At 43.3% G+C, this 24,121-nt stretch overlaps 1 protein-coding gene and 1 long non-coding RNA gene across 2 annotated transcripts in view; one reads left to right on the top strand and one right to left on the bottom strand.

Annotated features, from left to right (window-relative positions):
* Positions 1–13,695, bottom strand: part of LOC309511573 — a 246,062-nt gene extending 232,367 nt beyond the window's left edge. The window contains exon 1 of the long non-coding RNA XR_014210684.1: positions 13,473–13,695. This is a non-coding gene — a long non-coding RNA (uncharacterized lncRNA). The remainder of the gene's footprint in view (positions 1–13,472) is intronic.
* The window catches only part of fkbp10a (FKBP prolyl isomerase 10a), a 346,331-nt gene that overhangs the window by 249,490 nt on the left and 72,720 nt on the right, over positions 1–24,121 (top strand). The gene's annotated exons all lie outside the window — the stretch shown is intronic.

Raw genomic sequence — 24,121 nt, 5'->3', positions numbered from 1 at the left:
TTTGGGTTACAAGTACAACTCTCTAACCATTAGGCTACAACTGCCCCAGTTGCTGACAGTATTTCTGCCCTGTGGGGGTTTCGGCTGAGACAGGCACGTGTTGGTCCGGACAAACAACACGGCGATGGTTGCATACATAAACTACCATGGCGGCTTACATTAATGTCGCGACTCGCCCATCATCTCCTCCTTTGGAATCGGTCCAGTCACATCCCAGGAAAGCTCAATCGCACAGCAGACACACTGTCACGGCGAATGACGCTTCAAGGTGTGTGGAGACTCCACCCCCAGGGGGTCCAGCTGATCTGGAGTCAATTCTGCGAAGCACAGATAGATCTGTTCGCTTCCCAGGAACCCTCCCATTGTCCTCTGTGGTATTCCCTGATCAAGGCCCACCTTAAACATGGATGCACTGGCAAACAGCTATCCTCGAGGTCTACGCAAATATGCGTTTACCCCAGAAAGCCTGCTTGCACAGGTGTTGTGCAAGCTCACCCGCACCCACGCCTCTGGCATCTCCACGTCTGGCCCGTGCACGGGATGTGGAAGACTTGAGTAGGCTATCACCAGTGGTGATAGACACCATCACTCAGGCTAGAGCCCCCTCTCGAAAGTGGAGTCTGTTCGCTAACTGGTGTGCTTCAGTGTTTATATCCGAACTATAAACTTATATCCCAGTACTACTGTGATAATTAAATTTATTCTAACACAGAAATAATGATACTGTGTGGTTGAAAAGATTGTTTGTTAAGCTGTTTCATACTTGTACATACGTATCTGCTCTCTCTGGGTCAACAGCAGCGCCAATGCAGATTTGAATGTTCCACTGTGATCGTACTTGTCAAAGGTTTAATAGACATAGCTGAATCGTTGCGTGCATGGTGAGTACATAAAGACATTGTCAATGGATCACTGATTTCACAGTCATCATGGAATCAGACGCTATTAAGAAACATGCCATACTTCATTTTTTTCTTCTTCTTCTGTTTAATGGCGATTGGTGAGTTATGCATGTCACCACCTCCTGGGCTGTTGTGCAATCATTTTTAATTATAAAAATGATCTTATTATCTTATCTTTTTTTTCTCTTTCACTTTTTTCATGCTATAATTTGCTGATATTGTGTATTTGATGCTAAGTAAATAAATACATTTAAAAAAGTTTATTTGCAAATGGAGTTAGACGTGTGTCAATTGCTCCCCTTAAGTGCAATCTTTGCTTATTTTCAGACTACCCTATTTTTTTTTTTTTTATTCTAATTTGATCAGAAATATATCAGAGCATTTTTATGTCTTTGCCATGACTTCTAAATAGTCGAAGCAACATAAGAAGGATCCTAAACCTGATGCTTTAGGAGACAATGGCACTGAACTTAATATGGTTTTTAAGTGAAGAAATAAAACAAACTTTGCCTTATATCGGGGCCTTCAATCAAGTTCAGTCTCTTGTACATTAAGTGCAATAAGTTGATGAATGCAGTTCACTTAATGGCCACCGGTTTCGCTAATAGACTCTTTTAAAGCTGCCATTTCATCAGAAGTTAAGATATATCTGATTCAATCCACTGTCACCATAGTCAGAAGATTACCTCACTTAAAACCAACACTAATGTAACAAGAGTCTACTTGTTCTGGAGAAGACACGTGTGGCCTTGTCGGAAAGTAACGCTAGGCTACAGTCACCGTTCTCGAGTCGCACAGACGGCGGAACAACATTAGAATAGTCGGCTTACCAGAATTGATTGAGGTTCCTTATCTGCCCTCCTCTCAATCATTGTTGAATGTATCTAGTAAGGATATTTTCCTGACTCCTCCAGAGATCGACAGAGCACATAGAACACTCACGGCCAAGTCAGTGGCAGGAGAGAAACCAAGAGTGGTTTTTATTGAGCTTCATCGTTACCAACAGAAGATAGCAAATTAGCTCAAGGCAAATATGAATAATAATTTACAAATATGTGGGTCAGTTAATAGAAATAACTTGATGTAGAAGAATTAATGGTAACACTTTAGAATAATAAGTAATTAATAAGTAACTATGCAGAAAGTAATGCAGGACAAATGAGTAGTACTACATTACAACTTCAGCTACTAATATGAACTAATATGGAAACAAGCTTAACTAATCAGTAAGTAATATCAAACTTAGGACTGAGATAGTTCCTTATTAGGTAATCAATAGTTACCTAATGAGATTGGCATCATTAAGAACTAACAGGTAATTCTGACAAATTATAAATAAATATGAATTACTAATCACAACATTAACGTGTCTGATACGTTAGCAATTATCTTTTTTTACTCTCAACGTGGTCACTAATTACTCAAGTGTTACCTAGTCACTATGCAGGAACTACTAGTCAACTGGACCATTATTTTAAAATATCTTTTTCACTTTAAATTATACTCCAAATCACTAGTAGTCCTTGAAGAGTGACTAGGTACTTGACTATTTAGTGATGCATTTTATGACCATGTTCTGAGTAAAAAATAGACAATCTTCAAGAACTGCTAATGATCTGGACCATTATTTTAAAGTGAAAAAAACATTTTCACTTTAAAATAATGGTCCAAATCACAAGTAGTTCTTGCATAGTGACTAGGTAACACTTGAGTAATTAGTGATGTATATTATGACTATATTCAAAGTTAAAATGATGACTGATTACATCTCAGACACACGATAATGTTCTTTATAATTTGTCAGTTAGTTAATAGTTATTAATGAGGCTAATTCTGATTAGGTCAGCCGGAACCGGGAACACTCCCCATAAATCCTGATGTACTTGTTACATCATAAGAAGGATGGCGTCTACGCTAATATTAGTCTCTTTGTTTATCCGAGGTTTACCGCAGTCCGCTGTATCCAGATCTGATGAAGGACCTTTGCCTGGACACGATGACAACGCAGTCCTGGAGTGTAAACCAAGCCATCCCCTGTGAAGGCCTCCTTCCCTTCCCTTTACCTCTGTACAGATAAAATGTTGTCGGGATAGTTCGGGTTCACATGGCTACGCAGACGCATATTCAAATGCGCATACCTTTGGACTGAACACGAAATGCGCTTCTCCGTTTTCACGGGTTTGCGCTTTGAGGTTTGCGCAGAGATAACGGATAATTGTTTGCACCTTCTAACCTATTTCAGGGAGATTGTTCTCGAGACACCAGGCACTGTTTGTGTGGATGGGCAGCCGGAGCGCATTAAGGATTTTCCTGTTAGAACGGTGTTGTGTTAGCGGCCCCTAAGTTAATAACTAATGATCTTCGCAATGGAAGTGAATCAGTATATCAAAACTAACTTTAGCTGGACAATAACTTTATCCTAGAGCTGTTGTAAAGCCTAAACAATCTGTTATGGTAATTTCCTATTATCTCTGTAAAGCTGCTTTGAAACAATCCATATTGTTAAAAGTGCTATATAAATGAAGGTGACTTGACTTGATTTGACTAGATTAATCTCATTAAGTAATTATTGATCACCTAATAAGGAACTATCTCCTAAATTGGATATGACTTACTGATTAGTTAAGCTTGTTTCTATATAAGTTAATAGTAATAGCTGAAGTGTAAATGTAGTCCTAGTCCTGCATTACTTTCTGCATAGTTACTTATTAATGATGGACCATTATTCTAAATCTTCACCGAATTAATATTATATTCAATTAACCTGTTCATCCAGCAAACAATCAGTATTGATCATCTATCAACTCTTAGAAAGGATATTTTTCATGGTCACAGAAAAATGTATTTCTTACTTGGTTCGGTACTATTTAAGATCATGCCATGTTAGCCTGACTCAGTCATCGTCATGAGAGAGGAAAGTTACAACATGGCGGTTGTGTTGAGGACTGGGTCCGGGGCAAAGTGGGGTCCCGCGGCGTTGAGGTCGAAATGGACCTCTTAGTCTTTTCAAAATGAACATCAAGAAGAAGAAGAAGAAGAAGAGGGGAGAGTCACTGAGATAGTGCCCCTTTTAACTTCTACATAGTAGTTCTATCATAAGGCATTTATAAAACAGTATAAATACAAAAAACAATATGCAAAAAGTAATAATACACACAATGTCCTGGAATATTCATTCATAGAAAGGGTTGTCTATGAATTAATGGAGAGAAGTCCTTTTATGGTCTTCTGTGTATTTCCTATGGCCTGTGCTTTTGTATGTGGACAACTTTCCCCAACTGGAATGTCTCTGAGGTTCACAAGTTACCTGGCTAGTGTCAGTATGGGAATAAATGTTGATTATAATCAGTGGAAAGCAGACTTCTCAGAGCCTGCTTTAGCCTGCTTGGACCTTTGCTTGTTACAGTCTTGAGTGGTCTGTTGGATGATTCATTAAATATAATGAATAATGAACTGTGTGTCTAAGGGCGTTTTTCCACTGGGTTCGTTTGCTGCGGTCCGAACCCGAGTGCGCTAGTTCCCGGCGCCCCCCGCAGCGTTGGTCTGGTTTCACACTCAATTAGTTGTATCGAACCCAGGTGCGTTTGCAGTGATCTTACGTCATCGCAAACGCACACGGAAAACGCATGGAGAATACAACTCGTGTGAGGAAACAATGATATTCGACAGTGATACGCATGCGCGGGATACTATACTTCCTGAACAAGCGCGCACCCGAGTCCGTGTTGCTTGCACATTAACGCGAACCGCGCCACGGTTCGGGAGCAACCGAGCTCAGACCACCTCCTCCAGGTAGTCTCGGGTTCGGTACTCTAGTGCGCACCCGGGTCCGATGACAGCGTTCACATTAGCGATTTTTCATGCGAACCGTGCCCCGGTCCGCACTAAACTGCCAGTGTGAAAGCGCCCTTAATGATCCAGCCACTAAAACTAGGAGCTTATTTTACGTGAAGCCATGGCTAAGATAGGGAAACCCGATTTGAATGTTATGGCAGATCTCTACAAGCTGGGAACAAGGCCTTACCGATCTTTTCCAGTGAGGCTTTTCATCAGGATGCAGGATGGAAATAGGAAGTTTTTTACTTCGCTGACGGAGGCAGATTCGTCGATTTGTGCTGACTCTTCTTCGTAGGAGAACTCTTATCACTGTACTGACTGAAGGGGTAACACTTCATAGTCACTATAGTCATAGACTATATAGTCACTTATAAGTTATTAGTTAATGATGAATTAATCATTTACAAAACATTACATTCATAAATGATTAATAAGTGGTGAGCTAACATTTTATGAATGTTTTGTTAATTCAGTTGCAAGTCATTTATTGCGTACATTGATTGCTATTTAGAATAACAGCCGTGTTTTCTTGATTTTGTTTTTGTTGTTATTACTCATTATTGCACAAAGTGCTGTACTGTCCAGCATTAGGCAGCCATTGCAAGTACTTCAGTATTGGAGATTTGTGTTAATTTCTTCTGACTCCAGTCAGGATCCTAGCAGCAGACTTTTGCACACAATGCAATTGATGAAAAAATTCTTAACAGTAAATTGCACATTATGTACACAACAGTAAATGGTCAAAAGACAAACTTGAATCAAACCCCTAAAAAATGTTTTTAGCCATCTATGTTTAACATTAGTGAACCAGCTTTATGAAGCTGATGGCGAGAGCCAATAACCAAGACCTCTGTCTTATCACTATTAGGACACAAAAAGTTTTGGAGTCATCCATATTTTTATCTCAGAAATACAATGAGAGAAAATAAACATCCACTTTTCGACCATGCTTAGAGTGAATATAAATCTGAGTATAATCTGCATAAAAGGGATAATGAAGCCCAAGTGATCTTATGAGCAATCCAAGAGGAAATATATAAATGCTAAAAAAGCAAGGGGCCTAAAAGCCCAGACCTGAAACCACTCATAAAAACATGCGGGCGGCGATCAGACAGAAACGATCTAAACCAGGTTAAAACAGTCTCAGAAACACCAAAGACATTTTTACATTGGCTGAGTTAGACGTTGTGATTGACAGTATCAAAAGCCGCGCAAAGATCAAGAAGGATAAGGATGGAGAGAGAACCAGAATCTGAAGCTAATAACAGATCATTGGAGACCTTGACCAAAGCTGTCTCTGTGCTATGGAGTTTAAAAAAAAAAAAATAAAAAAAAAAATGACTGAAGGGGCTCAAAATGATTATTAACAGTATGATGATTGTGTAGCTGTAAAGCCACAACTCGTTCTAGAGTTTTTGCCAGAAATGAAAGGTTTGATATGGGGCGATAATTATTTAAATTGTCCAAATCAATATTATGCTTTTTTGGAACTGGTGTTACAGCAGCAGTTTTCAATGCTGCTGGTACAACACCAGTGCACAAAGAGTCATTAATAATGCTGGGAACAGCCAGACACAAAGAGTTAAAAAAAGATTTAAATAAGCTTGTAGGGAGGGGATCAAGCGTGCAAGTGATGGCTTTCATACGTGATACCTCCCTAGTAAGCAACTCAGAGTTTATTTGAGAAAAATTAGTAAAAGATGTGCCAGAGAAACTAGGAAAGCAGAGTGTTGAAGAGGAAACAGTTGTAGCATGAATTAGGGTATGGACATTGTACATTTTTAGAACTGAAAAAATTAAGGAAATTATTACACAACTGATTTTAAACAGGCAGAGAGGTGCCAATGTTAACTTTGAGGAGTCTGTTTATAGTTTGAAAGAGATGCCTAGGATTGCTTTGATTATCATCAGTAGTCTGAGAAAAATAAGCAGTTCTAGTAGACTCAATTGCATTCCCCCGAGCGGTCTTTCCAAACTTGATCAAATACATCGAAGCCAGAGTCACGCCACTTATGCTCCATTTTATATCAACCTGCCTTCTTTGAGCGTAGTTTGTCATTATACCAAGGGGCAGTACGAGCAAAAGTGACATTGTGTGACTTTAAGGGAGTGAAAGAGTCCAGATTAGAGACAAGAGATTCAACTGTTAAATCTTGTCTTCAAGAGGAGCTGATGAAAGACCATGAAGAGAGGAAACAGCAGATTGAGCAAAAACTGTCAGATTAATGGATTTCCATTTACGAAAATTAACAGTATGTCAAGTCACCTTTATTTATATATCACTTTTAACAATATAGATTGTTTCAAAGCAGCTTTACAGAGATAACAGGAAAATAATGCAACAAAGTTTGTTTCTAGAAGAAAATAGCGTCACAGTCCAGCTTAAGGAAGTTCACTTATGGCTAATTTTTGTTGTTAAAAAGTTATTAATTTGGTTCATTTATATATATATAGCCGCTCTAAAGAAAACCACAATGTCATTGTCCAGGGCCGGGTTTCCCGATAACGATGCATCTTAGCTCTTAAGAGCGCTCTCTACGTGCAAGGTTACAAACGCTCGCAGCAATTCCACGAGCGTTTCCCAAAAATGCACTTAAGATGAATGCGCGAGAACGTCTCTGTTATGTATGTAACCCTCGTTCCCTGAGTAGGGAACGGAGACGTTACGTCGGATGACGACGAATGGGGTTTCGCTTAGAAAGCCTATCACCTTCGAGTATAGAAAACGGAATACACATATGACCCAGAGGGGCTGCATATGGAGTATCACTGGGGTGTCCAGCCGCAGGTGGAATGTTTCAACCCCAGGGGTGGCAAGGTGGCTTGCCGAGGGAAAGACACATGCTCAGAGAGGCTTACAGTGGAAATACACATGTTGGGGTCACCCAGAGGGGGAACCATACACATGGAGGCACCTAGCCAAGCGCGAAAGCTGCCGGTGGCATAACTCTGGCGTTGATGTCGACAGTGCTGGAGGAGACTCAGGGCTTATTAGGCTCACCTGAGGAAATATCGCACGCATCCCGTCCGTGGAGAGGAATGGCGAGCAAGCGAAGACACCTGAGCAGAATCTAGTACCGGCTAGTTGAAGCGAGTACATGAGAAGAAACTGGCTCCACTCGGAGATTATAGAATCTCGCGAATGTGTTAGGTGTCACCCAGCCTGCAGCTCTACAAATGTATGTTAGCGAGGCGCCATGCGCTAGAGCCCAAGAGGATGCCACACTCCAAGTGGAGTGGGCCGTCACACCAAGGGGGCATGGACGACCTTGCTGCTGGTATGCCAAAGCAATGGCGTCCACTATCCAGTGGGACAACCTTTGCTTGGAGAGAGCCTTTCCCTTCAGCTTCCCACCATAACAGACAAAGAGCTGGTCTGAGGTCCTGAAACACCGTGTTCTGTCTACGTAAGCATGGAGGGCGCGTACTGGACAGAGCAGTGCCAAGGCTGGGTCTGCCTCCTCCAAGGGCAGCGCTTGCAGGTTCACCACCTGGTCTCGAAAGGGTGTGGTGGGAACCTTGGGCACATATCCAAGCTGGGGTCTCAGGATCAAGTTGAGAGTTAGCCGGCCCGAATTCCAGGCACGCTTCGTCAACTGAAAATGCCTGCAGGTCCCCTACCCTCTTTATGGAGGCCAATGCAACCAGGAGCGCTGTCTTCATTGACAGGAACTTAAGCTCCACTGATTGCAAAGGCTCAAAGGGAGCACTCTGCAGGGCAGTTAAAACCACTGAGAGGTCCCAAGAGGGTACGAGGGGAGGACGAGGAGGATTTAGTCTCCTCGCTCCCCTCAGGAACCTGATGATCAGGTCGTGCTTTCCCAGAGACTTACCATCGACTGCATCGTGATGTGCGGCAATGGCGGCAACATACAGTGGGTACGGAAAGTATTCAGACCCCCTTAAATTTTTCACTCTTTGTTATATTGCAGCCATTTGCTAAAATCATTTAAGTTCTTTTTTTTCCTCATTATTGTACACACAGCACCCCGTATTGACAGAAAAACACAGAATTGTTGACATTTTTGCACATTTATTAAAAAAGAAAAACTGAAATATCACATGGTCCTAAGTATTCAGACCCTTTGCTGTGACACTCATATATTTAACTCAGGTGTTGTCCATTTCTTCTGATCATCCTTGAGATGGTTCTACACCTTCATTTGAGTCCAGCTGTGTTTGATTATACTGATTGGACTTGATTAGGAAAGCCACACACCTGTCTATATAAGACCTTACAGCTCACAGTGCATGTCAGAGCAAATGAGAATCATGAGGTCAGAGGAACTGCCTGAAGAGCTCAGAGACAGAATTGTGGCAAGGCACAGATCTGGCCAAGGTTACAAAAAAATTCTGCTGCACGTACGGTTCCTAAGAGCACAGTGGCCTCCATAATCCTTAAATGGAAGACGTTTGGGACGACCAGAACCCTTCCTAGAGCTGGCCGTCCGGCCAAACTGAGCTATCGGGGGAGAAGAGCCTTGGTGAGAGAGGTAAAGAAGAACCCAAAGATCACTGTGGCTGAGCTCAAGAGATGCAGTCGGGAGATGGGAGAAAGTTGTAGTAAGTCAACCATCACTGCACCCATCCACCAGTCGGGGCTTTATGGTAGAGTGGCCCGACGGAAGCCTCTCCTCAGTGCAAGACACATGAAAGCACACCTGAAGGACTCCAAGATGGTGATAAATAAGATTCTCTGGTCTGATGAGACCAAGATAGAACTTTTTGGCCTTAATTCTAAGCGGTATGTGTGGAGAAAACCAGGCACTGCTCATCACCTGTCCAATACAGTCTCAACAGTGAAGCATGGTGGTGGCAGCATCATGCTGTGGGGGTGTTTTTCAGCTGCAGGGACAGGACGACTGGTTGCAATCGAGGGAAAGATGAATACGGCCAAGTACAGGGATATCCTGGACGAAAACCTTCTCCAGAGTGCTCTGGGCCGAAGGTTCACCTTCCAACAAGACAATGACCCTAAGCACACAGCTAAAATAACGAAGGAGTGGCTTCACAACAACTCCGTGACTGTTCTTGAATGGCCCAGCCAGAGCTCTGACTTAAACCCAATTGAGCATCTCTGGAGAGACCTGAAAATGGCTGTCCACCAACGTTTACCATCCAACCTGACAGAACTGGAGAGGATCTGCAAGGAGGAATGGCAGAGGATACCCAAATCCAGGTGTGAAAAACTTGTTGCATCTTTCCCAAAAAGACTCAAGGCTGTTTTAGATCAAAAGGGTGCTTCTACTAAATACTGAGCAAAGGGTCTGAATACTTAGGACCATGTGATATTTCAGTTTTTCTTTTTTAATAAATGTGCAAAAATGTCAATAATTCTGTGTTTTTCTGTCAATATGGGGTGCTGTGTGTACAATAATGAGGAAAAAAATGAACTTAAATGATTTTAGCAAATGGCTGCAATATAACAAAGAGTGAAAAATTTAAGGGGGTCTGAATACTTTCCGTACCCACTGTACACTTTCAGGGTGGAGGGAGACAGCCTTCGCTCCAACCCTTCTTGCAGGAAGGAAAGCACGACACTGATCGGGCATTTCGTGGGTTCTTGACGTTTAGAAGAACACCAGTTGACAAATAGGTTCCACTTCAACGCATAGGCATGTCTCATAGACGATGCTCTAGCGGATGTGATGCTAGCCACCACCGCTGGCGAGGGTGCCATAGGGTGCCCCGTCCCTGAGAAAGCAGGTCCTTCCTCAGGGGAATTGGCCAGGGAGGTGCTGTCGCGAGGAGTACTAGTTCTGAGAACCAGGTCCGGTTGTGCCAATACAGGGCAACCAAAATGACCTGCTCCTCGTCCTCCCTGAGCTCACTGGGGGAAACGCATACTTGCGTAGGCCCCGCGGCCAGCTGTGCGCCAGTTTATCCGTGCCGAGCGTGCCCTCAGTCAGGGAATAATACAGGTCGCAGTGGGACGAGTCGTGGAAGGCAAACAGGTCTACCTGTGCGTACCCGAACTGATCCCAAATCAGCTGGACCGACTGGGGATGGAGTCTCCATTCCCCAGAGAGAGGCCGAAGCCGGGACAGCTCGTCGGCCGCCTGGTTCAGGTCTCCTGGGATATAAATGGCTCGAAGCGACCTCAGATGCTTCTGACTCCATATGAGGAGGTGGCGAGCGAGTTGCGACATACGGCGGGAGCGTAGACCACCTTGATGGTTGATGTACGCTACTGTCGCGGTATTGTCTGATCGGACTAGTACGTGCTGACCCTTGAGCAATGCACGGAAGCGGTGCAGGGACGAGACGTACAGCCAGCAACTCGAGGCAAATGACATGCCAAAGGCGCTGGGGTCCTGTCCAGGAGCCCACGGCAGCATGTCCATTGCACATGGCGCCCCAGCCCGTGGTGGAGGCATCTGTTGATACAATAACATGTCGGGAAACTCGTTCTAAGGGCACTCTGGCCCGAAGAAAACTGAGGTTCGACCACGGGGTGAAGGTCTGACGGCAGGCCGGAGTCACTGGAACTCGGAGCGTGCCGTGATGCCATGCCCACCTCGGGACTCGATCGCGAAGCCAAAGCTGAAGCGGTCTCATATGAAGCAATCCGAGCGGCGTTACTGCGGCTGCGGATGCCATATGCCCCAGGAGCCTCTGAAATAGTTTCAGTGGAACCGCACTCTTGTCCTCGAATTGGCGAAGACAAGTCAGCAGTGACTACGCGCGCTCGCTCGTAAGCTGCACGTAGATGGCGACCGAGTCGATCTCCATACCGAGAAAAGAGATCCTCTGCACGGGGCAGAGTTTGCTCTTCTCTCAGTTGACCTGAAGGCCCAGACGAGCTAGGTGCCGGAGCACTAGGTCCCTGTGTTCGCAAACCTGATCTCGAGAGTGAGCTAGGATCAGCCAGTCGTCGAGATAGTTCAGGATGCGAACCCCGTGTTCCCGGAGGGACGCGAGGAGACAGGGCTAGCCCGAATGGGAGAACCGCGTACTGGTATGCCCGCCCCTTGAAAGCAAACCGTAGGAACAGTCTGTGTCGAGATAAGATGGAGACATGGAAGTAGGCGTCCTTCAGGTCGATCGCTGCAAACCAATCCTGCGGCCGCACGCACTGGAGGATGCGTTTGGCCATGAGCATCTTGAATGGCAGCCTGTGAAGGGAGCGGTTCAAGACGCGCAGGTCGAGGATTGGCCGTAACCCACCGGATTTCTTCGGTACAATGAAGTAAGGGCTGTAGAAGCCGGACTTCATTTCAGCTGGAGGGACAGTCTCAATCGCACCCTTCGCCAGTAGGGTGGCGACCTCCGCTCTCATGACAGGGGCATTGCCACCGACCATAGTGAAGCGGACTCCCCTGAAGCGGGGAGGAGACCGCGCGAACTGAATCGCATAGCCGAGCCTGATGGTTCAGCCTGATGGGACAGTCTTGGGAGCTCTAGCCAGGCTCCCAGAAACTGCGCCAGCGGGGTCACTCGAACCACAGATGTACCGTCGGTGGTGCAGCGAGGCGGAATGACCGGCCCAGGCGAGGGTGGCATAGCGGCCCTGTGCAGGGGCACGGTCATTAGCCGCGTCCTGCCAGAGGAGGCCAGGGGAGGACCAGCGTCCCACGGGGGCGTGCTCTGGCAGGGGTCTGGCGACAGAGGGGGATGAGAGGAGCGTGGCCCATGGGCGACACGTGCTGTCATCCACAGCCTCTTGGGGCTCAGAGAAAGAGCATCAGTTCTTTTTGAACGAGATTCTCCCCCAGCCCTCCACCGGGGGAAGGAGTGGTCCTGCTACCAGCTGCTGAATGAACTGAGCTCTAACTCCAAGCTGCCCGTCTCAGTAGTGCTGCTTAGCCAGGTGTTAGCCGGCTAAGGGGCAGAGACAGGCGGTGCCAGCCTCCAGCGACCTCCTTGTGCTCGGGCCGGTGAAGACTCGAGGGAAGGAGCCACATGGAGGCGGCGTCGGCGGGAAGCAGACTAAGGAGACCACACGGACGGATGGCCGTCAGTGCAGAAGCCTCAGTCTGCTTCTGGAGTGATCGAAGACTGTTGGGCGCAGTCCTCAACCACACCGCCGACCAAGCTGCCCGTCTCAAGAGTGCTGCTTAGGCTGGTGTGGCAGTCTAAGGGGCGGAGACGGGCAGCGCCGCCCTCCTGCGACCTCCTCCTGCCCAGGGCCGGTGAAGGCCCGAGGGGAGGAGCCGCATGGAGGTGGCCTTGGCGGGAAGCAGACTAAGGAGACCACACGGATGGATGACCATCAGTGCAGACGAACCTGAGTCTGCTTCTGGTGGCCGAAGCCACCCCGCCGAAGAGCCCAGCCTGGGACATGGGGGAGCTGAGAAAATTAATTCTCAGACCCCCTCACATCAACCTGGCTAAGCCCATGTCTGTACCACTCTAGTGGACACCACCTGGCCCAGGATCACGCAGGTACCGATGTCGCCCGAGAGCGAGGTCAGTAGTGTGCGCGGCGGAACGACCAGGCCGGGCGTGGGAGGCATAGCGTCCCAGCAAGGGGGCGTGGTCGAGTTTCCGCGTTCTGTCAGTGTTGGCCAGGGAAGGACTAGCGTTCCACTGCGGTCGGTTCTGACAGAACTCCTGAGTCAGCACTGCCTCGAAAGTGAAGGCGGCACACAGGACTGCATGCCTGTGTCACAATAGTGACAGAGAACATACAGACCAAGATTGCCTCACGATCAAGGGCAGCGAAGTGTCCTGATGCACATCCGGGAAAGCCTACAGCGCTCGGGGGGAGGGCGGCGGCACTCCAACCGATGCTTTCAGCTGCCCGGGAAAGCATGGCCATCAGCTCTGGATCTGACTCGACTAACGCTGACACTCCTGAGGGAGGCAACGTAGTCGAATCCTCATTTCCAGAGGAATCAAGCCCGCCTTGTGATGCCGTGAGTGACATGACACCATCTGCTGGAGCCCCGAATGAAACACTGGGTCCCCGAGAGGAACCAGGCACACACGGAAGCCCCACGGCTTAGTTTGGGACTAATGTCATTTTTAGTCCCGCTCCCGCCCGCATCTGTGATATTATGTCACGCTCCCACCCGCAAATGCCCGCAAGATGGCAGGCAGGATGTATGTTCACTTTCTGTCTCACGAAAGGTCTTGGAAAAAAATGCGATTTGTGTCCGTTGTATGTTAACACCTTTTGGCATTTATCGCAGCAGGCAAAAGGTAGTTGATTCCCCTCTCCATCATGCACAACCGAAAAAGACTGCCAAATGTCTGATTTGAGGTTTCGTGATTTTTTTTTTTGTAGTAAATGTGCCTTTCTTTAGAGAAGTGCTTACATCTGAAGCGCTTAGGCCTATATCTGAAGCACTAGAGGTGCTCTTTTCCTCGTCCATGCTGTCTATTTTGAACTTGAAGCTTTCGAATTCGAACACGGAGCAGCGGGAAGGAATTGTCTCTAAACAAGTGTGCGTGAGATTAGGCCCCGCCCTACCCCAAACGACAACATCCAAGTTTAGGCTGCTTAAAATGTTTTTATTGCTGCCAAACAGAATCTCCCTCACAACTACAAATTATGTACGCTACTTTAATCATTTATATATTTTACTTTACACTCATATTTAATTTGCGGGAGTGCAGCGTATCATCACCCCCGCCCGCACCCGCAAGTGCACCTTCATCATCCCACCCGCTCCCGCAATGACCTTTCAAAATTTGTCCCGCGCCGCTCTGTTTTGCGTCGGGTCCCGCGGGTCCGGCGGGAGTGCAGAACTCTATATCAAGGTTCTGCCGTGGCCTAGCCAGTCTCCAGACCTAAACCCAATAGAGAATCTTTGGAGGGAGCTCAAACTCTTTGTTTCTCAGCGACAGCCCAGAAACCTGACTGATCTAGAGAAGATCTGTGTGGAGGAGTGGGCCAAAATCCCTCCTGCAGTGTGTGCAAACCTGGTGAAAAACTACAGGAAACGTTTGACCTCTGTAATTGCAAACAAAGGCTACTGTACCAAATATTAACATTGATTTTTTCAGGTGTTCAAATACTTATTTGCAGCTGTATCATACAAATAAATAGTTAAAAAATCATACATTGTGATTTCTGGATATTTTTTTTTTAGATTATGTCTCTCACAGTGGACATGCACCTACGATGACAATTTCAGACCCCTCCATGATTTCTAAGTGGGAGAACTTGCAAAATATATATATATATATATAAAATATTCATATTCAACCACACATACCTATAGACTAGACACGTAGTACACATGTGCATGCCGTCTGCGTTTTCACAGATTCATGTTTTTGAAGTTTGCACGGAGATGATAACACTTTTAAAACATTTCAACGCTTGCACTTTGGAACCTATTTCAGGGTTTGCGTTCTCGGGCCACCAGGCACAGTTTTAGTTTTAGCCAAGCTGGAGCTTTTCAGCCACACCACCATTGCTCTGACCCTTCCTGCCCACTGTGAGACTGAGGGTATAGTGTAAAGCTTTTGAGCAGTAATATTGAGAGTGTGAGCAAAGCAGGCAATTTTTTTTAAATTCTTATCTTTTTTATTTCTACATCTACAGTGCTTGGCATAAGTGAACACACCCATGCTAAAGTTGACTAAAAAGAGGAATAAAAAAAAACATCTTTTGGAAATTGATCTTAATGCCTTAATTAAAAGAAAATGAGGAAAACTCCAACCTTTAAGGACGCCAATTTTCTTTGTGAATGATTAATGTATCGTAAATAAATAAATGTACAGCGCTCAATAAAAAAATACAGAGTGCATAAGTCAGGACACCCCTATGTTACTCAGTTTCAGTCAATCTCATGTTAATCTTGAGTACCTAGAGTAGTATTGCATCCTTCATATCTCCAAAAAGTCTTTAGTTTTATTATAATTACAAAAGAAAGATAGGCTGTACCGAGTCTTTCCGGAAAAAAACGAGCGGCTGGAGGCGTGCCGTGTGGGTGGAGCTAAAGAATCACGAGCGCGAATAACACACACACCATACATCGCATGCTCCATAGATACATTAACTATACGTGATCATGTTGTTTACTTGCTGTGCTTACGCGCAGATAGCTAACAACACACAGACATTTGAAGCAGTTTTACTCACCGCCTGCGGTTCCAACGCACGACCGTGAACCTTTATCGTTGGGACTGCTCCATCCTTAAAGGGACATTGTGTAGGAATTTCTCCCATAGTGGTGAAATTGTATTTTGCATTTAAACGAATAATGCTCTCCAGCGCCTCACTTTTTCAAATGCGCGTTGCATCTACGGTAGCCGTTATGTACCAAAAAGCTATGACAGGAAGTCTTATAATAGCACTTCGAGTTTTTCTTCGGGTGAACATGTTTGTTATTTAAAACAAACTGAAACTTGAAACAACGAAAAAAAGAATGTTACAGTATGAACTACTGACTGTCAAAAACATGAACTATGGTAATTAGAAGTAATGCCTTCTTTACTCGTTATATTTTTTTAAGAATGTGCATTGTTAGATATCATCATCATCAGAGCCTTCTCTAACGTTACTTTACTCAATAGCTGCTATTCATCAAAGAGCCTGTTTAACTTTTAACTGTAAATGTTCTACTGTCTATATAATAAAGTACACAACCAAGCAATGAAAAAAAAGCTTGTAATTAAGACCGTAACATTGACTTACCTGTCGAGAAGAAAGCAGGCAACTTCAGCGTCTCTTTTGAAAGCTTTCTCCTGCATTAGCTATCCCGACATTAACCCTTGTTTTTGTAATCTCCGGTCACGTTTCCTTTTACGATCTATTTTGGACTTTTTCGACGACGAGGACTCCTTATCCTGTGACTCATATGTATGTATGAATGAACGGTGTATAAATAACCGTGCAGTGCCAGTGCAGCCTTTTAAACTTGCCGCGGCAGTGACAAGCGCCTCTCACTGCTCTGCTCCTCCGCTTCTGCTGGCTTCAGTCACGTGACGCTGGTTCTGAACGAAACGCGTTGTGGAAACGCGTTGGCCTAGTACTTTTTGTCCCTCTCTGCTATTATAGTTTTTCAAGATGGCGGAACTACATGGAAGCCTCCGTGGACCTACCCGTCCCATGTATATAAAGATAATAAATTCTTCGTTTACGAGGATTAGTCTGAACATTGGCATAGGTATTTGTACACCATTGAGGGCATATTTATGAATAAAAATATAGATTTGAGATAATAAAATACCTAAAAAGCTACACATTGTCCCTTTAAGCATTAGACGATCTGCAAATCCGGCATCGAACTGGGCCTTGTTTATAAAACAATCATCGTCGAAATGCAGGGAACAACCAAGAACACTTGCACAACTCCGTTGATGACTTCCCTAAAGCCGAGCACAGCGCTTTGATGGGTGTACTGCTTTCGCTCTCTCGCTCTCTCGCTCTGGTCTACGGGTGTGCGCGCGCCCTTCCGGGAGAAGTGCCCTTAGGACCTGTATAAGGAAATTCCGCCCCATCTGACGTCACACACGGCCATACTCGAAAAAAACTTTCCGAAACTTGTGACAAACCGGAAGGAGTATTTTTGGCACAGAGTCTTGTGGTACGCCATACTGAACTTGTGATCGATGAGACATCTCTTCATTTACTGCTACAAACTGATAACGGTCAGATAAGTATGATTTAAACCATGCTAATGCAATTCCACTAATGCTAACCTAATTTCCGAGTCTATTTAAAAGAATGCTGTGGTCAATAGTATCAAATGCAGCACTAAGATCGAGTAACACTAATAGCGAGATACAACCACGATCGGATTTTTGGCTTATGTGGATGAAAGACAACAACTCCCAGAATGCACTTGCTTCGCTGCTCTACGAGGCCACTCCCAAGCCACGCCTACCGGTAAGAGCGTGCAGTTAAACAATTAAAGACTAGGCCACTAGTGAGTCTCCGTGACGAGTCTGCCTGCGATTTTGAGATCGCCCAAAATGTCCGGGATTTGGCTTTTGCGTTCTACAGTCGCCATTCATTATGTTTACTGTCGCGAGCAGGACGAGGCTGAGGGCCGTGAGAGAACGGCGCGAGGCCGGTGGCGTGATTACTGATGAGCGACGGAGGAGCGGGAATTTTCTTAGCAATGTTAAAAAGCACATCAACCGATCACTTGTTTAGCGTTCACGTAAACTTTACATTCAGATTCACCAATCGGAATGAATTCATTTAGATTGAAACAAAAGGTGTGCATGTAAACAATGAATGGCGACTGCAGAAAGATTCTTCCACCCACTAGTTTTCTAAACATCATTTCCACATCAGTAGACCCAAGTTGTGTTCCTTCATTTTTCCTTGTTTTCCAGATTGCTAATTTTGCTGTACCCAACAAATAATTTAATAAGCATGTCATCCTTCTCATAGAATACCTATACTTAACACCTCCAATAAATACTTGATCTGAAAATTCTTCATCAAAATCTTTAAACAAATCTTTAAGAAAATTAAAAAGATCTTGTAATCTTCCACATTTTAAAAATAAATGCTCTAAGTCTTCTTGGTTTCCACAAAATCTACATTCCCCCCCCCACTGCTGGATTCAAGTGTGCCACATGTCTGTCTGTAGCTATCGCCCCGTGGATAAGCCTCCACTGTAGATCCGCAGTACGCTTCTCTATAGGAGGCTTATACAGGGCTCTCCACCTGTCCCTCACGAGGAAGTCTGGTCCCAACAAACTTGGCCACTTTGAAGCTTTTATTCTCTTGAGAAAAACTTGATGTGTGACTTTTACTGAAGAATAGTAAATCGCTTTCTTTGACATAGATTTAAAACAGTCCAGCTGTGGTGTATCAAAAGACAAAATTGAGTCCATATTTACATCCACCGTTTCCTCAAGTATGGCTGGAGACACTCTGATTTTTGGAAATTCTTCTTCTATATCTCTTAAGTCCATTGATCAACGTCTTTCAATGTACTCTCTATGCCCACTTGGTAAAACATTCCAGATCTCCTCTGTCAGTTTCGAGACAAGACGATCAGATTTCAATCCTGTCACTTCTTTAAGAATTCCAACCGGCTTCCACCCATCATCGTCCAAGAGATGTCTGATTTTTACAATCCCATTGCGCTTCAAAACTGCAGATACGCTTACTGAAGACAACAGCCTTGTTTGGATCATTGGATTGAAAAATAATGGTTCTTCCAGAATCCAATGCCCTGTGTCATCACTACTTCGATCCACTTTAAAAACTGTTTTCCATGACTGAAACATTGACTTATAGAAGGGAGTAATCTCTGACAGACACACCTTCCCCAAGTCCATGATGAACAAATGTTTATCCAACCCGAGCCCACCTGCGTTCTTCAAAATTAATCTTGCAGTATGGGCCCAAGTCAAGTCTTTGTGATATAAAAGTCTTTGTGCTGCTTGTATCCTGTAAGAAATCAACCGACTTCTCACATCCACGAGCCCTTGACCTCCTTCATGGACAGGTAAGTAGAGAGCTGCAGCATGGATCCAGTGCGCCCCACTCCAAAAAAAGTTCACAATTGTCCTTTGTATTTTACGAACCAACTCCAGTGGAGGCTCCATAACAGTCATTTTATGCCACAATGTCGAGGCCGCCAAGTTGTTAATGACCAAGACTCGCCCTCTGTACGACAATTGTGGTAATAGCCAGGTCCATTTAGACAATCGGGCTATCACTTTCTCCAGCAATCCCTCCCAGTTTCTCATCTGAAAATTTTCATTTCCTAAAAAAATACCTAATGTTTTTATCCCCTCTCTGCCCCAAAGTAAACCACATGGTAGTTTTGGAGGTCCTACTTCTTCCCAATTGCCAATAATAAATCCCTCACTTTTCCCCCAATTCACTCTGGCTGAGGATGCTTTTTCATATTTTTCAATAATTTCCGTTAAAACTTTCACATCATTTTTACTTTTTATAAACACTGTCACATCATCAGCATATGCTGACAGGGATACTTTAAAGGTACTCTTTAAATCTGGAAGTGAAATACCGATTAGCTCTTTCCTTAATCTGCACAAAAAAGGTTCGATTACTAGACTATACAACTGTCCAGAAAGTGGACAGCCTTGTCTGATACCCCTGGACATCATGATAGGTGCACTCAATCCACCTCCAGCTTTAACCATAACAAATGCATTAGAATACAACAACTTTATATAAGATATAAAATTATCCCCAAACCCGAATTCTTTCAACACATTGAAAAGATATCCATGATCAACTTGGTCAAAAGCTTTCTCTTGGTCAAGTGAAAGAATCCCCAAATTAAGATTATTACTTTGACTAAAATCAATCACATCACGCAATAAAAATAAATTATCCATAATTGTTCTATCTGGTATACAATAAGACTGGTCTCTATGAACTACTACATATAAATATTTTTTAAGTCTATTTGCTAGTACCTTTGAGAATATTTTATAGTCTAAACATAGCAACGACACTGGTCTCCAGTTTTTCAATAGTCCCAAATCTCCTTTCTTAGGAATTAAAGATAGAACTGCTCTGCAACAACTTGTGGGTAATGTCTTTCTTTCGATGCAATCAATCAGCAGTTCATTTAAATCTTGTCCAAGTAAATCCCAGAAAGCCTGATAGAACTCCACAGGTATACCGTCCACTCCTGGAGATCTTCCAGGGGATAATTGTCTCATTGCATCAGTAAGCTCTTGCAAATTTATTTGTTCATCCAGCGATTCTCTTTGTTCATCTCTCAACTGAGGTAGATCACAGAGCAATTCGTCCACACTTGCAGAGTCACAACTCTGAGCATTATATAATTTAGAATAAAAGTCTATTGTCATTTCTCTCATTTCCAGAGGGTCAGAAGTTATAGTTCCATTCGGACGTCTTAGATGACACAACTGTTTTTGTAAAAAACTTTTCTTTTCCAAATTAAAAAAATAGGCACTAGGAGCATCCATATCTTTGATGGAGCAAATTCTTGATCTTATTAATGCTCCTTTTACATTTTCTTGTAAAAAAGACCCAAGTTCTTCTTTTTTCTTATTTAACCTTTCATTATTTAACAATCCCATATTATTTAACATGTCTTTTTCCAGAGATACAATGTCTCTTTGCAAACTTTTCACTGTTGTTCTCATCATTGCAGTAGTATGTGAAGTATAGTTTTGGCAAAAAATTCTGATGTTAGCTTTACCTACATCCCACCATTGACCAAGATTTTCAAAACTGTCTTTCTTAAGTTTCCACCTATCCCAGAAAACCTTAAACTTTTCACAGAAACTGATATCCTGTAATAATTTGACATTAAAATGCCAAAAATAACAAGGTTTAACCACTTTCTTTAAATTAAAATCAAAAGTAATCATATGGTGATCTGAAAAACCATTAGGCAAAATGGATACATTCATTACCTTATTATTCCAAATCTTCCCCAAATAAAATCTATCTAACCGAGCACCACTAACTTGATTATCTGATGCCTTTAACCATGTATATTGTCTAACGCCTATGTTCCTACTTCTCCACAAGTCTATTAAATCAAACTCATTTATAATTTTTAACAATTGAATGCTTGACTGATTATGTGGCTCCTCTCCATTCCTATCAATTATAAAATGAGTTGTGCAATTCCAATCACCCCCAATTATCATGCACACAGTATCATCAATTTTCTGAATAACTGTTCTCAATTCCATAAAAAAAACCACACGCTCATGTCCATTATTAGGAGCATATACATTAATTAAAACAAATATATTTCCTTCAGACTCTACTTTAGTTAAAAGTGCTCTACCTTTTACAATTTCCTCTGTTGATAGAATATTTACATTTAGATTTTTGGAAAAAAAGAATAGCTACCCCAGCACTTGTGTTTGTACCATGGCTAAGAGCATATTTCCCTTCCCACCACATACCCCACTGAGTCTCATTATCAGTACTTGTATGTGTTTCTTGCAAAAAAACTATATCAGCTCTTTTAACAAACTCTGAAATCATGCCTAATTTATTCCGATCTCTACCCCCATTTATATTTAAGGAACTGAATTTTAAAAGTTCCATAGAAAAATGAAAATAGAGAAAAACAAATGTGACTAGACAGAAAGCATGAAGTATGAAATTCACCCTGTGCATTTGAGCATCCTATTTTTGCACAGCTCTTTTTTCTTTCCGTAATTTAGCCAACATCTTTTTCAGCCTAAACCTCTTCTTCTTGCATAGAGCTTCATAACTAACAACTTTCAGCATTGACACCACTGACCATATGAATTTGTCTATCTCCGGGAAAAAATCCTTCACCTCAACAGTTTTTCCAAACGTCAAATCCAAAAAATCATTAATCTCCTGCACCGAATATGTTTCATCAATATTCTGCGACCCAAACTCAGAAACATCCGACACCTCAGACAATGTATCATCCTCCCTCATTTCATATTCCTCACCTTTTTCAACATCATTTAAGCTTTCAGTATTTTCAATACCGATCACTTCGCAAGCAACACTTTCACTTACTTTCTCTACTACCACTGTATGTGTACTATGTTCCAAGACCTCATGCTCTTGTACCACATTCTCCACTTTTTCTCCTTCATTCTGATTTTGGTCTACACTTGCACGTGAATCATCATTCTGAACGATACTCTCTTCATTAGGCTGAGTTATTGTATTTTTTGCATTAGCGGCAGTTACTCCACTAGGCCCAGCGGCCTCCTCATTAGTCTGAGCTCTATGTGGGCATGTCAGCTTTTTGTGCCCAAGTTCACCACACTCAAAACACTTCAAGCTACCCGTATTAACATAAAGCATATACTATTTTCCTTCATGCACAACTCTGAAAGACATGTCTAACTCCGGCACATTGAGAAACATAAACACCTGTCTTCTAAAAGACATCACATGTTTTAGTGCTTCATTTTTACATCCTAATGGGATCGTTTTAATCGCACTAGCACATTTACCATATTGAACTAATGCACGCTCAATATCCTCATTTCTAATAAACGGGGGGACGTTCGACACATAGACTTTTGTTGTTGGTGTAACAAGCGGTGAAACAATAACAAAATCGCCACCTACCACAATCCCGTTGGCTATCAGGCGGTTCACTAGCTTCTCCTCTTTAACAAAAACCACCACCGCTTTATTCATCCTGGAGGCCGAAGAAATGTTGTCATATCCAACCTCCTCTCCGACCGCCAGCAGCACATCCTCCACAGACACACCCTGCGCAGGTACACATCTGACTCTGTGACGCCGCGAAACAGGTGGTTCTCCACCCGCCAGCAACGACGCCATACCGGCGCCTCAGCGAACACCACCAATACGTGGTTTTAATTTCCAAATTTAGCTCTACAAAAATATTATGCCTCAAATCCCCTTTTAGATTCAAAAAGAAATGAGAAAAATAAAATAATAAATAAACAAAAACAAACAAACAAAAAAAAAAACTATCAAACACCTCTCCGTAAACCCCTCACCACCACCCCAAACGCTCCCAGCGTGCACCGGAAGAGAGAGAGAGAGAGAGAGAGAGAGAGAGAGAGAGAGAGAGAGAGAGAGAGACAGAGACAGAGACAGAGACAGAGAGACAGACAGAGAGAGAGAGAGACTGACAGAGAGAGAGAGAGAGAGAGAGAGACTGACAGAGAGAGAGAGAGAGAGAGAGAGAGAGAGACTGACAGAGAGAGAGACAGACAGACAGAGATAGAGATCGAGAGAGAGAGAGAGTGTGAGAGAGAGAGTGAGAGACAGACAGAGAGAGTTTTTTGAGTTTTTCACAACAACTTTTATTTCTCAGAGCTTCACATTGTAATTGTTACATTCTAATCACATTCTTGTCACATATCATTATTTCTTCCGTACCCTAATACTTATTGCAATACCAAATCAAAAAACAACATTCCATCCACAACTGTGCAAATAGCTTCATTGTGTCCCCACCTTTGCAAAAAACCTTCATAATCATTAACCAACTTATAAAACTTAAAATCAATCAGAACCCGACTTTTCACCAAATTTTTAAAAACAGTCTCAACTTTCTGCCCCACTAACCCTTCTAGTTTTATTTTCCTTGAAATATATATAGCTCTTTTAGCTTGTCCAATCAAGAAATTTAGCAATTGACATTTACTCTTTTGTGCCGCTCTATAGCATGGACCAAGAATGAAATTCTGAATGGAGAAATTGTCACCAAAATTAAGAAACATTAACTTCAGTATACTAAACAAATTCGTTAATCTTAAACATTCTAAAAAGCAGTGAAAAATCGTTTCCCTTATTTTACAGAAAGGACATTCATCAGACACATTAGAATTAATAATGCTCACAAATGCATTAACAGCAACTGTGCCGTGCAATATTTTCCATTGAAGATCACCAGTGTGTTTTTCTAATGGTGGTTTATAAAGAATTCTCCATACAGGTTTAACATCATCATCCAACCCCAGTTTTTCTCTCCACACTGTATCCTTTCGTTCTTTAAGAACTGTTTTGTTTAAAACTTTTACACAGCATT

The sequence above is a fragment of the Leuciscus leuciscus genome (assembly GCF_965113295.1).
Source record: "Leuciscus leuciscus genome assembly, chromosome: 12".
Lineage (NCBI taxonomy): Eukaryota > Metazoa > Chordata > Actinopteri > Cypriniformes > Leuciscidae > Leuciscus > Leuciscus leuciscus.
Note: the sequence above shows the minus strand (reverse complement) of the source record. Positions and strands in the feature narration are given on the sequence as shown.